The 15266-nt window shown below is 42.5% G+C and overlaps 1 long non-coding RNA gene across 1 annotated transcript in view; it reads right to left on the bottom strand.

The window, feature by feature from the left end:
- The window catches only part of LOC147113807 (uncharacterized), a 70857-nt gene extending 55900 nt beyond the window's left edge, over positions 1–14957 (bottom strand). Inside the window, exon 1 of the long non-coding RNA XR_015079274.1 lies at positions 14693–14957. This is a non-coding gene — a long non-coding RNA (uncharacterized LOC147113807). The remainder of the gene's footprint in view (positions 1–14692) is intronic.
- Between the last annotated feature and the right edge of the window lie 309 nt (positions 14958–15266).

The raw sequence follows: 15266 nt of genomic DNA, 5'->3' as shown, positions 1-15266 counted from the left end.
CTCCAGTGCCGCACTGCCTCCACTATAGCCTGTGCCTCCTTCTCGACAGAAGAGTGCCTGATTTCAGGTCCCTGAAGGGTTCGGGAGAAGAAGTCCACAGGTCTCCCAGCCTGATTGAGGGTCGCAGCTAAGGCAAAGTCTGACGCATCGCTTTCGACTTGAAAGGGAATGCATTCGTCCACTGCACACACTGCAGCCCTTTCAATGTCCTGTTTAATACTGGTGAAAGCCTCCCGAGCTTCAGCTGATAGTGGGAAGGACGTCGATTTAATGAGGGGTCGGGCCTGATCAGAGTAATTGGGCACCCATTGGGCATAATACGAAAAAAATCCCAGGCACCTTTTTAAAGCTTTGGGATTGTGTGGCAGGGGCAGTTCCTTTAGGGGGCGTAATCGGTCAGGGTCCGGTCCAATTACCCCATCTTCCACCACACAGCCGAGGATACAGAGACGGGTTGTGTTGAAGACACATTTGTCTTCGTTGTAGGTTAGATTCAGCTTTAGGGCAGTTTTTAAAAATCTCGCAAGATTTAGATCGTGGTCTTTCTGGTTGTGCCCGCAGATAGTGACATTGTCCAGATAGGGGTAGGTAGCTTGTAGTTTATTCTCGTCAACCATGCGGTCCATCTCACGTTGGAAGACCAAGACCCCATTTGTTACCCCGAAGGGCACTCTGAGAAAATGGTAGAGGCGCCCGTTCGCCTCAAAGGCGGTGTATGGGCGGTCCTCCGTTCTAATGGGGAGCTGGTGATACGCGGATTTGAGGTCGATAGTCGAGAAGACTCGGTATTGCGCAATCTGGTTGACCATTTCTGATATGCGGGGTAAAGGGTAGGCGTCCAGCTGGGTATAAATATTAACAATCTAGCTGTAGTCAATTACCATCCGTTTCTTTTCGCTATTTTTAACTATGACTACTTAGGCATGCCACGGGCTGGTACTGCATTCAATAATGCCTTCCCGCAGGAGTCTGTCCACTTCCGCCTTGATAAAGTGTCTGTCTTCCAGACTGTACCGTCTACTTTTGGTCGCTATGGGCCTACAGTTCGGAGCGAGATTAGCGAATAAAGAGGGCGGGCTGATTTTTAAGGTTGATAGGCCACAGACTGTGAGTGGCGGCTGGGACCCGCCATATGCTAGCGTGACACTTTCGTGGTGGCACTGGAAGTCCAGGCCCAAGATTACATTAACAGAGTTCTGGCATCACAAGGAGTTTAAAATCCTTGTAGTTCGTGCCTTTTACAGTCAGTGTTACCACACAGTAGCCCAAAATGTCCGAAGTGTGGGGCTTAACAGCCATAGCAATTCTGCTCCGTGTAGGGGTTACCGTTAATGAGTGCCGCCATACCAGGCTAGGGTGGATAAAACTCTCGGTACTCCCACAGTCAATTAAACATTTCGTTAAATTCCTTTTACCTGTATGTCCATCATGGATTTTGTCAACGGGTGTGGCCTGGATTGATCCACCGTGATCGAAGCCACTGTTGGGCCCTGGGCGGCCGTTGAGTCGGGAAAAGATGGCGGATCCCAAGATGGCGGCCCGCACGGCATGCACGAGGCGGTGACGGAGTTGGAAATCGGATTCCCCCTGCAGACTTTGCTAAAATGCCCCTTTTTCTTACATTTGAAGCATGTAGCGTCCTTCGCTGGGCATCGTTGTCTGGGGTGCTTGGCCTGGCCGCAGAAGTAGCATTTCGGGCCTCGAGACATTGCCGCTGTAGTAGGACTCCTGGGTGAACTTCTGTGTGGGGACTCCGGCGGCATAGAGCTGGTCTGAGACCTGGATGGGGAAGATGGCTGATTCCAAGATGGCGGCCCCCTCGGCGCGCACGAGGCGGTGAGGGCCGCATGGCCGGAAGAATAAGAGTCAGAGTTTTTCTGGGCCACGTCCAGCGATCGCGCAGTGGCCACTGCCTTTTTTAAGTCCAGGACCTCCTTCTCCAGCAGTCTCTGCCGGACATAATTCGATTTGAGGCCCGTGATGAAGGAATCGTGGACCAATTCGTCAGAGTACGCGTTGGCCGTCACGGCCTTGCAGTTACAGTCCCGGACCAGGTCCTTTAGGCCCTGTAAGAAATCGTCCATTGATTCCTCTGGTCACTGCCTGCGTGTAGCCAGCAGATGTCTGGCGTACACTTCGTTTACCGGCCTCTGGTATTGGACCTTCAGGATAGTGATGGCCTCCGTGTAAGAGGTGGCGTCCCGGATGAACGAATAAATCCGATGACTTAAGCGAGTAGTCAGTAGACTCAGTTTATCTACCTCGCTAGCGGATGAGGCCCCCGCGAAGAGTTCGAAGCATTTGAGCCAGTGTCCAAATTGATTTGATGCTTCAGCAGAATGTGGATCCAAGTCCAGACGCTTTGGTTTTAGTAGTCGATCCATCCTAGTATTCTTTAGTGATTAAAATTGATGGGCCTTCAATAACCACAAAACTAGAAGTTATAGACTTAAACAAGTTGGCTTTTAATCACTAAGATCAGAGCTAACATCTCAACACGCCGACTGGTTCACAGGAATGAGTCATACAGATCCTGGGATCTTTATGTAAGAGAAGTCAGGGGCGGAGCCAAGAGCCAAGACCTGGAACCTCCCAGGTTAGTCGGGAAAGAGGAAGTGAAACTATACACAGTGGGGGAGGGTAATATACATGAGTGCAAAACGAATACAGGATCAAGACAAACAGATTTCATTACAATGACATTTAATTTTTTTGGTCTTCATGATCTTGCCTGTTCCTCTGCTCCAAAGAGGGCTGGGTGCCAGGCCTAAGATTCACTATTTCTGGGCACCAAGGAAAATGCCTGGCGACATCACTCGCAACTGATTTGTATAGCTTTTTGAATGCTTCTGCTGCTGCAGAGGTTCGAGCTGTTTCCCCTATTTTTCTCATCTTCCTGTGCAATGCATGTCCTGCAGCCAATGGCAGACCTGCTTATCTAGTGTGGTTCTGAGCCAGCCACAGCCAGTGGGTGGTGTCTGAGAGGGGCACAAGGATTACTGCCCTCCTGATGACCCCTCTCTTCCCGATGGGGAGAAGTCTAACCTTTGTTTTCTGCCTTTAAAATTCGATAGACTCTGGAACAGTTCCCATGGATTGGAGGGTAGCTAATGTTGCCCCACTATTCAAAAAAGGTGGTAGAGAGAATACGGGGAATTATAGACCGGTAAGCCTGACATCGGTAGTGGGGAAAATGCTAGAGTCCATTATAAAAGATGTAATAGCAGAGCACTTGGAAAACAGTGACAGGATCGGACAAAGTCAACATGGATTTACAAAAGGTAAATCATGCTTGACTAATCTACTGGAATTTTTTTGAGGATGTAACTAGTAGAATAGCTAAGGGAGAACCAGTGGATGTGGTGTATTTGGATTTTCAGAAGGCTTTCGATAAGGTCCTGCATAAGAGATTAGTGTGTAAAGTTAAGGCACATGGGATTGGGGGCAAGGTACTGACTTGGATAGAGAACTGGTTGGCAGACAGAAAGCAAAGAGTTGGAATAAACAGCTCTTTTTCCGAGTGACAGACAGTGACTAGTGGGGTACCGCAGGGATCGGTCCTAGGACCCCAGCTATTCATAATATATATAAATGATCTAGACGAGGGAACTAGATGTAATATCTCCAAGTTTGCAGACGACACAAAGCTGGGTGGGCATGTGTGCTGTGAGGAGGATGCCGAGAAACTCCAGTATGATTTGGACAGGTTGGGTGATTGGGCAGAAGCATGGCAGATGCAGTATAATGTGGATAAATGCGAGGTTATCCACTTTGGTGGCGAAAACAGGAAGGTAGATTATTATCTGAACGGCAATAGATTGGGAGAAGGGGAAGTGCAACGAGACCTGGGTGTCCTTGTGCACCAGTCGCTGAAGGTAAGCATGCAGGTGCAGCAGGCGGTTAAGAAGGCAAATGGTATGTTGGCCTTCGTAGTGAGAGGGTTTGAGTACAAGTACAAGGATGTCTTGCTGCAGTTGTACAGGGCCTTGGTGAGACCACACCTTGAGTATTGTGTGCAGTTTTGGTCACCTTATCTGAGGAAGGATGTTCTTGCCATGGAGGGAGTGCAGCGAAGGTTCACCAGACTGATACCTGGGATGGCAGGAATGACGTATGAGGAGAGATTGGGTCGATTGGGCTTATACTCGCTGGAGTTTAGAAGAATGAGAGGGGATCTCATTGAAACTTATAAAATTCTAACAGGGCTGGACAGACTAGATGCAGGAAGGATGTTCCCAATGGCAGGGGAGTCCAGAACCAGGGGTCACAGTCTAAGGATAAGGGGTAAGCCATTTAGGACAGAGATGAGGAGGAATTTCTTCACCCAGAGTGTGGTGAACCTGTGGAATTCTCTGCCACAGAAGGCAGTGGAGGCCAATTCATTAAATATATTCAAGAAGGAGTTGGATATATTTCTTAAGGCTAAAGGGATCAAGGGCTATGGGGAGAAGGCAGGAACGGGGTACTGAATTTGGATGATCAGCCATGATCTCATTGAATGGCGGAGCAGGCTCGAGGGGCCAAATGGCCTACTCCTGCTCCTATTTTCTATGTTTCTATGTATCTGAGATTGTAACTCAGTTTCATATGAGATCAAATCTACTTATTTATTTTCTCTTCCTTCTCTTTCCTCCCCTCGCCCCCCCCCACCTCCCAAACTCCTGTACAGCCATATATTAATGCTTTATCATGCAACGAGAGTTGCCGCCGGCTAGGATAATTCTAGTCAGTTGCTCTGTTGGGGTGTCTGGAAACTTCTAACAGGTGGTACTTTTGTTTTTAAAATAGATGCCTTTTTCTCTACTTGCAGTCAAACCTCCATTGGTCTGACTCCAATTCTTTACCATCCCACTTTGGCTAAATGAGATCACCAACCATGTCAAATGGCTGCTGATGTCAACGAGTTGTCGAGCTGTAATTGTTGCCTGTGAATGTAGTACCCAGATGAACTCAAACTCAACAAACTTATTGATCTGGGCTGAGCATTAATCAACTTGCTTTGGAGATTTTTTTTTTAATCAAGTTTGTTTTCAGGCAGATTATGACCCTGAAACAGCCAGCAAATATCCTTCCCTGAAAACTCTTAATTGCAATGTGTAGCTGGTGGAAAAGTTTCCTGTGGCCAAAGAAAACAGGAGATAAATTCATCGATCCTGTACTCTTGGCAGGTGGGTGCGCACTCCGAGCGCATGGCTCCGAGATAGGGCTATAATAATACTCTTGACCCATCCTTCCTTCGAACGTGGCTCCCATGCTGCTAGTGCGGGTTTGTTGAATTTACTCATTGGCCTGTTGCAATATAATCTTCTGAAATTTTGGGGTGGATTTTAAACTCTACACTCCCGGCAGAAACCGAGCAGGTAGGCCGTTAAAATCATCCGGGTGACTTACCCATTGATGTCACACCACAATTCTGCCGTCTTCAATTTTAACCTGCTCCTCTGAGCAGGCAGCAAAGGCATCCACCTAAAGCCAACCACGTCCGCTTTAAATATGCAGATCCGGGTCCGATTAATATAGCTGCTGAGTCTTTCCCTCAGATGAAGACAAGTGAGAAGGGGATCGGAAGCAGACCATTCAATGGAAATTTTTCACTTTCCTTTGTGAGGCCACCTACTATGAGGCTTAATAAGGCCAATCAGGGGAAAATCCCTTTGACAGAGCGGCTGCAGTTGGGATTGGGGCTGGAACCTGGAAACCAGATCTCCTGCCACCATCCCGACGCCGCTGAGAAAATCGTAGCCATCGAGTGGAGGCTACAACATCTTACTGGGTAGGGACAGAAACTAGGAGAGGGGTAGCTTTCGCTTTCCAGAGGCTGGTGAAAGAATATATTGGCGGAGGTTTTGGCACCAGAAGTTGGGGCCTAAAAAAATTGATGAAAGGATAAATACTATGAAGAAAAATAATACTGTTTTTTAAAAAAAGTTGTGGGTAAATACTTCATCAAACATTATTTTTCCTTTCCAAAATTCATCCTTCCTCTCCTGAAAGTGCTGACTCTTGCTAGGTTAGGTACGGTTCCACTGGCACCGGTAGCCCTCCACTACTTCACTCAAGCACCCATTTTTTGTGAGAGTCTAGATGAAGGTGTCAGCCTTGGCCCAGTGGTAGCACTCTTGCCTCTGAGTCAGAAGGTTGTGGGTTCAAGTTCCATTCCAGAGACTTGAGCACATAATCTAGTAAAGGACTGCATTCTCAGAGTCATCTTTTGGATGAGACATTAAATCAACACCCCATCTGCCCTCTCAGGTAGACACAAAAGATCCTGTGGCACTATTCGAAAAAGAGCAGGGGTGTCTTGGCCAACATTTATCCCTGAATCAACATCATTAAAAACAGATTATGCGGTAATTATCTCATTGCTGCATCTGGGACCTTGCTGTGCACAAATTGGTTGCCACTTTCCCCACATTACAACAGTGGCTACATTTCAAAAGTACTTTGTTGGCTGTGAAGCGCTTTGGGACTTCCTGAGGATGTGAAAGACTATATAAATGCAAATTCTTTCTTCTTTCTTTTAGGTGTTGGCTGTCAACTGTGGAGGCCAGCAGAGTCATACCCAATCCTCTCCTCCATGATTCAAACACTTTGATTTTCAGGCAATGAATGTGAAAATCTATATATATCAAAAGTTTTACCATTGCAGCAATTGTTTCGACACGAGGCCTGAGACTAGTTCTCTGCACGATTAAAAGATTCTGTTGATCACCTTTCAAGTTCATTGTGTCCACTGACCCTTGGTCTCCAAATAAAATTCAAAGGCCTAGAAATTCAGTTTGGGCCCGCCAGCTGGTTTGCGCCCAAAAGTTAGCGCTGAGCGCGGAGCCAGTTGCGCCCGTCAGATATTCGTTTTTTGCGCTCCAAGTCGGAACCGGGCGCTATTCCAGGGTGTGCCCGCCCCCGCTTGGGGCGCTGAAACTGAATTTCAGCGCTGTAGGCGCCGCTGCGCCACCCGATGCGGTGCGGCAGGCTGCGGTACTGCAGGCCTCCTCCTTCTCTTAAGGTGGAGGTGCCTGCAACGGGGAGATCGCCGCTGGATTGTGCCGGGGGGTGGTGGAGGAGGCCGGGGAAGGAGGTGCGGGCCGCACCTCCACCTTTATGCGCCCCACTAAGGCTGCAGTAAGGCCCTGGTCTCCGGATGTAAGTAGCGGCCGCCACGGAGGAGGCGGCAGCAACTGAATATGGGATTCGGGCCGGCATCGGGGCGGAACCGGGGCACTGCGCACACCGATGATGTCATCGGTGCCGGCGCAGCGCTACCGGCTACCGCCGCCATTACCGCAGCGCTGAATATCAGCGCGAACTCCTCTATTGGCGCAAAAGCCCTCTTTGGGCGAAAACTGGGCGCAAAGCCAACCGAATTTCTAGGCCAAAGACTTTTAAGAACTGGCTAAATGCAAAGCTGTCAACCTTGGAAAATGCCTGGTGTGTAACTTATGATCTACAAGAGTAAGCCAGTAAACAAAGTAATTTAAACACGTGTCCGCATTTGCTTTAAAACTTGCAATGCTTCAACAAAGGTCAGGTTTGATAGAAAAATAACTGAAACTTGATCAGCCTACCTAAACTGCAAACTAGAAATTAAGCATTGTTCAGACAGAGCTTACACTTACCCTGCAGTCAATAGGATGCTTATACAGAGGCACATAGAATACTGCTTTAATTTGTGTCCTCTATCAGTATACCAGAGAATTTATAACATTGTGACAGCCCGCTACAGCAGTAGTAATGCCTTCTTAGTGATCTGCACTTTAACCTCATTGTTTGTGATTTCATTTGAACTCTCCAATTAGGTTTCAGCCAATAGCTCACTACTGGGTATCCATTATTCTATTTATAAACTCTCCAAGCTTCTCCTATTAGATTACTGTCTTGTGACTGTTCCCACTCATATTGCAAGTTAGATGGAGAAAGTTGGAGAAAGTTAGATGGCTGTAATTAGCAAAGTGTTTTGGTTGAACACTATCCTCAGCTAGCGTGCAATTTTTCTGAACTCGCCCAAGTACAAAATACCATAGTTACCAAGCCATTTTCCCACCCAGACAAGGACTAGAGAGTAAGGGTGCCCTTTTTTACACTGAAATTTTATTTTACAGGTTTATAAATTGATAAAATCCATTTTAATGAATGTGAAAGGAAATAGCCCTAAGAGTACTACAGACACAAGCACACACGCTCGTACTCTAGCAGTCTCGCTCTACCTCTCTCTCCCTTTCTTTCTCTCTCTCTGTCTGTCTCTCTCTTTCTTTCCCTCTCTCCTTTTTTTTGAAAAATGAGCTATGTGATGGGACCCACATGTTGGCCTGAGGTTCCCCATGCAATGATTTATTGAGGGAAGGAAAGAAAGTCGGGAAGACAGTCATCCATGCTGGTCTTGTACCCACCACGCAGTTGCTTAGAAAGTGTCACTGGTAGAGACGTGAGGAATGTAGGAATGAATCACGCCCTCATTGGGGTGCAGCCCATGGAGCATGGCAGGGGGAACCTCAAAAGAAAATCTTACAAGAGCTGCGCTAGAAAAACAGAAAATGCTGGAAATACTCGGCAGGTCAGGCAGCTTCTGTGCAGAGAGAAACAGAGTTAACGTTTCGGGTTGATGAAGTTCATCGACCTGAAACATCAATCCTGTTTCAGATTTTATTTCAGATTTCCAGCATCTGCAGTATTTTGCTTTTGTAAGAGCTATGCTATATTGTGGTTCATTCTTGCATTACAACAGTGACTACACTTCAAAAAGTACTTCATTGACTGTAAAGCACATTGGGACGTCTGGTGGTCATGAAAGATGCTATATAAATGCAAGTCTTTCTTCTTTCTTTAGTTTTTTAAATTCATTCATGGGATGTGAGCATCACTGGCAAGGCCAGCATTTATTGCCCATCTCTAATTGCCCTTGAGAAGGTGGTGGTGAGCCACCTTCTTGAACCGCTGCAGTCCGTGTGGTGATGGTACTCCCACAGTACTGTTAGGGAGGGAGTTCCAGGATTTTGACCCAGCGACGATGAAGGAACGGCGATATATTTCCAAGTCAGGATGGTGTGTAACTAGTCACTCTTTTTTGTTTCATCACATATTGTTTTAACTTTTCATTAACTTTAACCTTGTAACAGCAACATAAAATGCGTTTGAAACTTTACACTGCCCTCCCCAGACTGCCCATAAACAGCCACTTAGGGGAATTACTGAAGGCAAATCACTGATTCACAAAGTAGAGTTCATATATAAATTGTTACTGGCACCGAAAAACTTTACAAAAGCCTGGCTGTTAATTGAAAAGTGTCAAAGTGCAATCGTCAGCTGAAGCAGTTTCATTTTTTTCTAAGGTGGTGTTACTGCCCATTCCGTCGGCTAACAGATTTTTGCAAGTAATTCTGTATTTAAGTGGGCGATAAGTACATATTGATTGTGTGGTGATGCGTTATATTTCACTTTAAGCACAGTAGAAGAAATGGCAGGGCTGTTATTCTAGAATGAAATTATGTTTGGTTTTAACCGTAGCTAAATATGGATCACGTGTAAGTAACTTAATGATATATTTCATGTCCATTACCAATGAAGAAAAAAAGATTTGCCAAACCCCTTAGATGTAGATGGAGTTCTTTTAGAGTGAACAGTTGCCCCCCCCCCCACCCCACTGCCACCCCTTATGTGCAGTGCTGAGCTATATGGACTCGAAGGCCCCAGGTTCGATTTTTAGTTTTGTGTTGAGTTAACCGATCTCATACTGAGCAGCAATCAGGATGCTGAAATTGTCTTTGGTATCCCTGGTGTAAGAGAGGATGGTGTAAGTGAAGAAAAACTATCAGCCATGGTTCCTGCTCCTCGTCACTGTCTCATTTCATGTTTAAGCCATTTCCTATTGGGAAAGGTGCAAATGTGTGGGCACCAGCTGAGGACTGGATCGTGCTCGGCTCTGATGCCACCCACTGCCAAATAGTCACTAGGCTCATTGGTGGCGAATGGCCGCTGTGGCCATGTACCAAAGGGCTGCAGGCACTATTGCAACCATACATCATCATGAGTCAACACCGTCAAGGAAAACAGGCAGAAAATTGGTACAGAAAATGAATAGTCAGTTGTTCTTGGATACCTGTAAGATATTCAAAGGAAACAATTCACTTACACAAATTACTAAGCACTTCATGATTATATTGTTGCCATGATACACAGGAGAAAGGGAAATATTCATGAGATAATTGTTGTTAAATCATTTATTCATAATTGAGGAGCCGATACCTATGAAGCTTTTCTTTAGTAATATGAAAAATTTATTGTAACATAAATGTGAGTGGGTTAAGTTAGGATGACATCTCACTCTCCAGGTAGAATGACATTGATGTTAATGTTGGAGACTCTCATTGGATAGGCCATAAATATGATTAAATTTATTTCTTTTAAGTGTTGATTTTTTTTTTTTTATTTGCAGAAAAAAAATGCAAACATTCCTACCAAAATACAGTTCCTATCATTGAAAATGAGTATGGTAGTGTAGTGGTTATGTTGCTGGACTAGTAATCCAGAGGTCTGAGCTAATAATCCAGAGAACATGGCAGTGTGAGAAATTGAATTCAGCTTATATAAAAAAAAAAGCTGAAATAAAAAACAAAGTAACCATGAAGCTGTTGGCTTGTCGTAAAAATCCAACTGGGAAGGAAACCTGACGTCTGGCCGTCTGGCCTATGTGTGACTCCAGTCCCACAGCAAAGTGTTTGACTCTTAACTGCCCTCTGAAGTATCCTAGCAACTCAATCGGTTGTATCACCACTCAGTTGCCATCTCAAGGACAGCTAGGTATGGGCAATAAATGCTGGCCTTGCCAAAAATGAATTAAAAAAAATATTCCCAATGCCTTAAGAATAAGTGTATTTAACAGTAACTAATCTGAAATATTGGATGATTTGTTTCTGTTTTGTTTTTAGTAAAACTAATATTAAAAAGGGAACCGTAATGATGGCTTCATAGGCAGATGGCTCTATTTTCTTAAAGCCTTTCCTGTTGCCATGATGCCATAAGATAAAGGAGGGAAATGTGGAGCAGACATTTTGTAATCTAAGGCCAGTGAAGTCTATCAGAATGGATTTTTCTGGTTTTGAGATTTGGTTTTAGTTAACATCTAATGCCAGATAGTCATATAGTCAAAATAGAATGAGAAAAAATGTGGGAATGCTAGAAGTCTGAGATAAAAACAGAAAATGCTGAAAATGCATATTAGGTCAGTCAAGAACCTTAAAGTGAAAAGACAGATTATAACATTTCTGATTACACGCCCAAAATATTAACCTGTCTTCTCTCTTCACAGATACTAACTGACCTGCTTTTCTGTTTTCATAGCAGATGGGATGGGTACGTACCACTCACCTATTGTGAAAAGGAGTAACTGTTCCTCTTAATGTTTAAGAACATAAGGAATAGGGGCAGGAGTAGGCTATACAATCCCTCGAGCCTGCTCCTCCATTCAATAAGATCATGGCTGATCTTTGACCTCAACTCCACTTTCCCACCCCATCCCCATATCTTCTGATTCCCTATGGTAGAGGTACTGACCTGCCATCAGATAAATATAGCCCACGCGATTGCGCTACATTAAAACAACAATATAATGAATCGCAAGAGTTTGACTGCATAACTCACACACTCATCAAGTTGCTCAGTTGTTTGTGATAAAGTAATATAATGGGGTAGATTTTCAACACACCGCCCGGGCAATGGAAATGAAAATCGAGCGGTTTCTATAAGGGATGGCTAATCTGCAACGCCCGAGCGGCAAATTGGAAATCTACCCCAACAACCTATCCTTTTGGCTTTGATGTGTAAATATGCATATTATCGGTGGGCTGCAGTAACATGATCTAATGTGTGAAGGTAACATTGTTAATTATTCTTGAAATGTAAGTCAAATTTATCTAATGTATACAATTAGTGATGGGGATTCTTAGTAGGATTGATGTAGCCAGTAAAAAGTTTCTACCATAGACCTCTAGCGTAGGCTAAATATGCTAAAAACTGTACCAAGTGTGCTCATAAAGGACACATTAATATCAGTTTGCAGCTAATGAGTGGGTCAAACACAATTCACAGTCTGTAATTGTTACAGTGAGGGACTGGTTTGTTTTATTCCTGAACTGTTGTGGTAACAGTTTAAATGGATCATTTTCACAATATTTTGTGGCTAATATTCTTTGAGCAGAATAAAGATGTTGAAATTATTTAAATAGCAACTATGTGATTTATGTGCAGTTAACACCATTTCGTATCTAATAAAGAGATTTAGGCACAAATCGATTGTGAATATATTTTTTTTAATACCAAATAGTTTTGTTTTCAATGATGACCCACGAAACAGCTTCCAACTCTATCAATGGAAACTTTTTCTTTTAAATTGTGTCAATTTTGTATAAATTATTTAAATGTAATATTTTATAGTAATTGACAACAACAATCTATTTTTTGAAGTGGTGCCTCCTTAAATGTCTGATGCAGATGGAACAGTAATGACCTGTTCTACCTGTTCTCGTGAACCTTTGCAAATTCTACAATAACAGTTTTACAATAGGGCCCGAAATTCCTCCTTAAAATAAAGGCAATATGCCTGTTTTTCCTGTGTAATTAATAACCTAATGAAATTTTGGACGACACAACTTTTCAAAAGGGCAATTGCTGAGAATGCAATTTTGTTAGTGGGTCATTAATTACATAGAAAAACGGAGGAGGGGGGGGAAAGGAATTTAAGGCCCAATAATTACCTTCATTGATGTGTGATGTGTAATTGCCTGTTAACCTACACCCTGTGCTTTCTACCATTTGGTCTGCCTAGATAGCATACTTCATCCACTCAGGACATTTGGGCAACTTGCCTCCAGGCTGCTACCAGTGCGGCATTGAAGCCGTTAATATAAGAGACGTGACAGTGGTCCCAGGATAATTCACACCACTTTTTTTTTACTCCTTCCCAGTGGGCAGTGTGCAGCATATGTTTATTTTTCATTTGTACACTACAATAACTCTATAATTAGTGCTGATATTCTCAGAATTGTGGACACAGTTCTGTAAATCCTGTCTTCCTCATTTCATGCCGGCTAACATAAAATGCCTTTGGTGTAAAATTCCGTGGAAATTCTGTTGCTTTTGAGGAAGGGGTGAGGCAATTTGAAAATTAGTAATCTTATGTTGTTCAAACTGGTCCAAATTTACTTTTTGGGAGTAATAAAATTATAAATTTGGGAAAGCTATTAAAATATGGACACATTATTCCTAATGAATTTCTATTTTTATGAAATGAGGGCAAGTGTTCTTCTTTTATTTTATATATATATATATATATATATATATTTATTAATATAAAATATCTAAAAATATAGATTAGAGAGATAGCTAGTCAGTTATATAGATGGATATTGCAAATAATATCAAGGCAACGAACCCTTCATTTTACTAAGGCTGACATGAATTGTTCCTTTCGCAATGCAGTTGAACAGTGAACATTGCTGCCTGTTTGCTGTAAATGCTATATTTAGTCTTGGCAATGTTTCATACCAAAGTGCAAGCATTAAAATTTAGCAATTTTGGGTGTAGGAACAATCTCACAAATGCCACCACCGCTGAGCTCGCTCTGTCGCATGTGAGGTGAAAGGACTGGTTACAAAACAGATATTCTTGAGACATGAGGTGAAGTGCAACATTAGTTGCTGTGAATCTAAAAATACAAAAAATACATACAGCCCTTCATTGTGTTAAATGTGGTTTAAGTTGTCAAAAAGGGGGAGTTAAAATCTTGGGATTGTACGTGTTTTTAAAATATGTTCTGGTCAAACGTTTTAATGTTTTTTGTTAATTTCTAAGTTAGGCTATCGGACAGTAAATGGGTAACCCTTTAAACAGCATTATTAATTTTTTTTTTTTTTTAGTGAAGGCTTTGCTGTGCATTAGCTATAATTCTCATTGTCTTGTAAAGATTTTAAAATGGAGGAAACCTTAAAATGTTACGATGATTAGATCTCATTTCTCAAATTATATTTTCAATCCTTTAAATAGGAATACGCTGCAATGGTAAAAGATTTATTAGTATGAATTGATTTTCTGTTACTAAATTAATATTTTTTAACTGAATTGTTTTCAAAGCATTCATAATCACACTAAGTACCATTTGTTACCAAACATATTAAAATATAAAATCTATAGTAAAGGATCTGAAATTGTTGGCCTGGTTCTCCTTTGCTATTGTATGAGTTTCAACAAGCCTGTAGGCTATGCCATGTTACATGTGATTTCAAAATATTTGTTACATTAAGGGAACTGTACATACACTGAGCTATTTATATCACAATAATCATATAGACACAATCTTAAAATGTTCTGATCCAAAAGTTAATTGAAGATTTCAACAAACATACTTTAACATAATTTTTAAAACATCAACATTTTGCGCCAAATTGAATCCTTGTAAATTATTTCTGAATATTAATTTCTTAGCATTTTTGAGTGGAAAGATTTACTGACCTGATTGCATCAAGGTAACAATTTACACTAGTGCTGTTTACAATTATTTTATTTTAATTTTTAATAGTTTCTCAGCCTATGCAGAAACATAGGCAAATATATATTTTTTTAATGCTTTTAAAGATAATTGGTATTAATTAACTGACTTGCCAGTCTTGATCCAGCTTAGTGTATCCAAAAAAAATCAAATTACCTTGCTGCGTTTTCAGCTCCGAGCCTTTCAGTGACAAAGGTTCTCACAGTTTCTGTCTACGCCTCGAATATAGTTTCTGTGCCTCTTTCATTTTTCCTGCTCCATCTTCATCTACAAAACTTACTCAGGATGATTGGGCAGTTTCTCCTCCCCCATAGTCACCCATTACACATCATTTTCTAGCCGATACATCTGAATGAAATGACTGCACCTTGTGTTTTCATTTACTGAACACCTACAGTGAACATTATATGTGACCAGTCCGTAAACATTTATATGTATATAAAGGAAAATGTGCTGCTAATTTGCATAAGCGTGGATTCCATTCACACGTCTTGATGCATTTTTAGCTGTGGGAAGTTCCCCTTATATCCCAGCTCATTTAAAACTCATGACATGATACCAGACCAATGTCCCTTTGGTTGAACTGCTTATATATTACAACAGAAAAATCTCATCCATTTGCATGAAGCTTATTTTTTTATTAGAAATTAGGAGTATAGTTCTTTAAAAAGAAAACTAGAAAATGGAGTTATAATTTCTTTTGAAAAGTGTTAGATCAGGCATAAATTCT

This window comes from Somniosus microcephalus, chromosome 8 (genome assembly GCF_052327205.1).
Source record: "Somniosus microcephalus isolate GS21.2 chromosome 8, FLI_Smic_1.0, whole genome shotgun sequence".
Lineage (NCBI taxonomy): Eukaryota > Metazoa > Chordata > Chondrichthyes > Squaliformes > Somniosidae > Somniosus > Somniosus microcephalus.
This window is presented reverse-complemented; position numbering and strand designations above follow the sequence as displayed.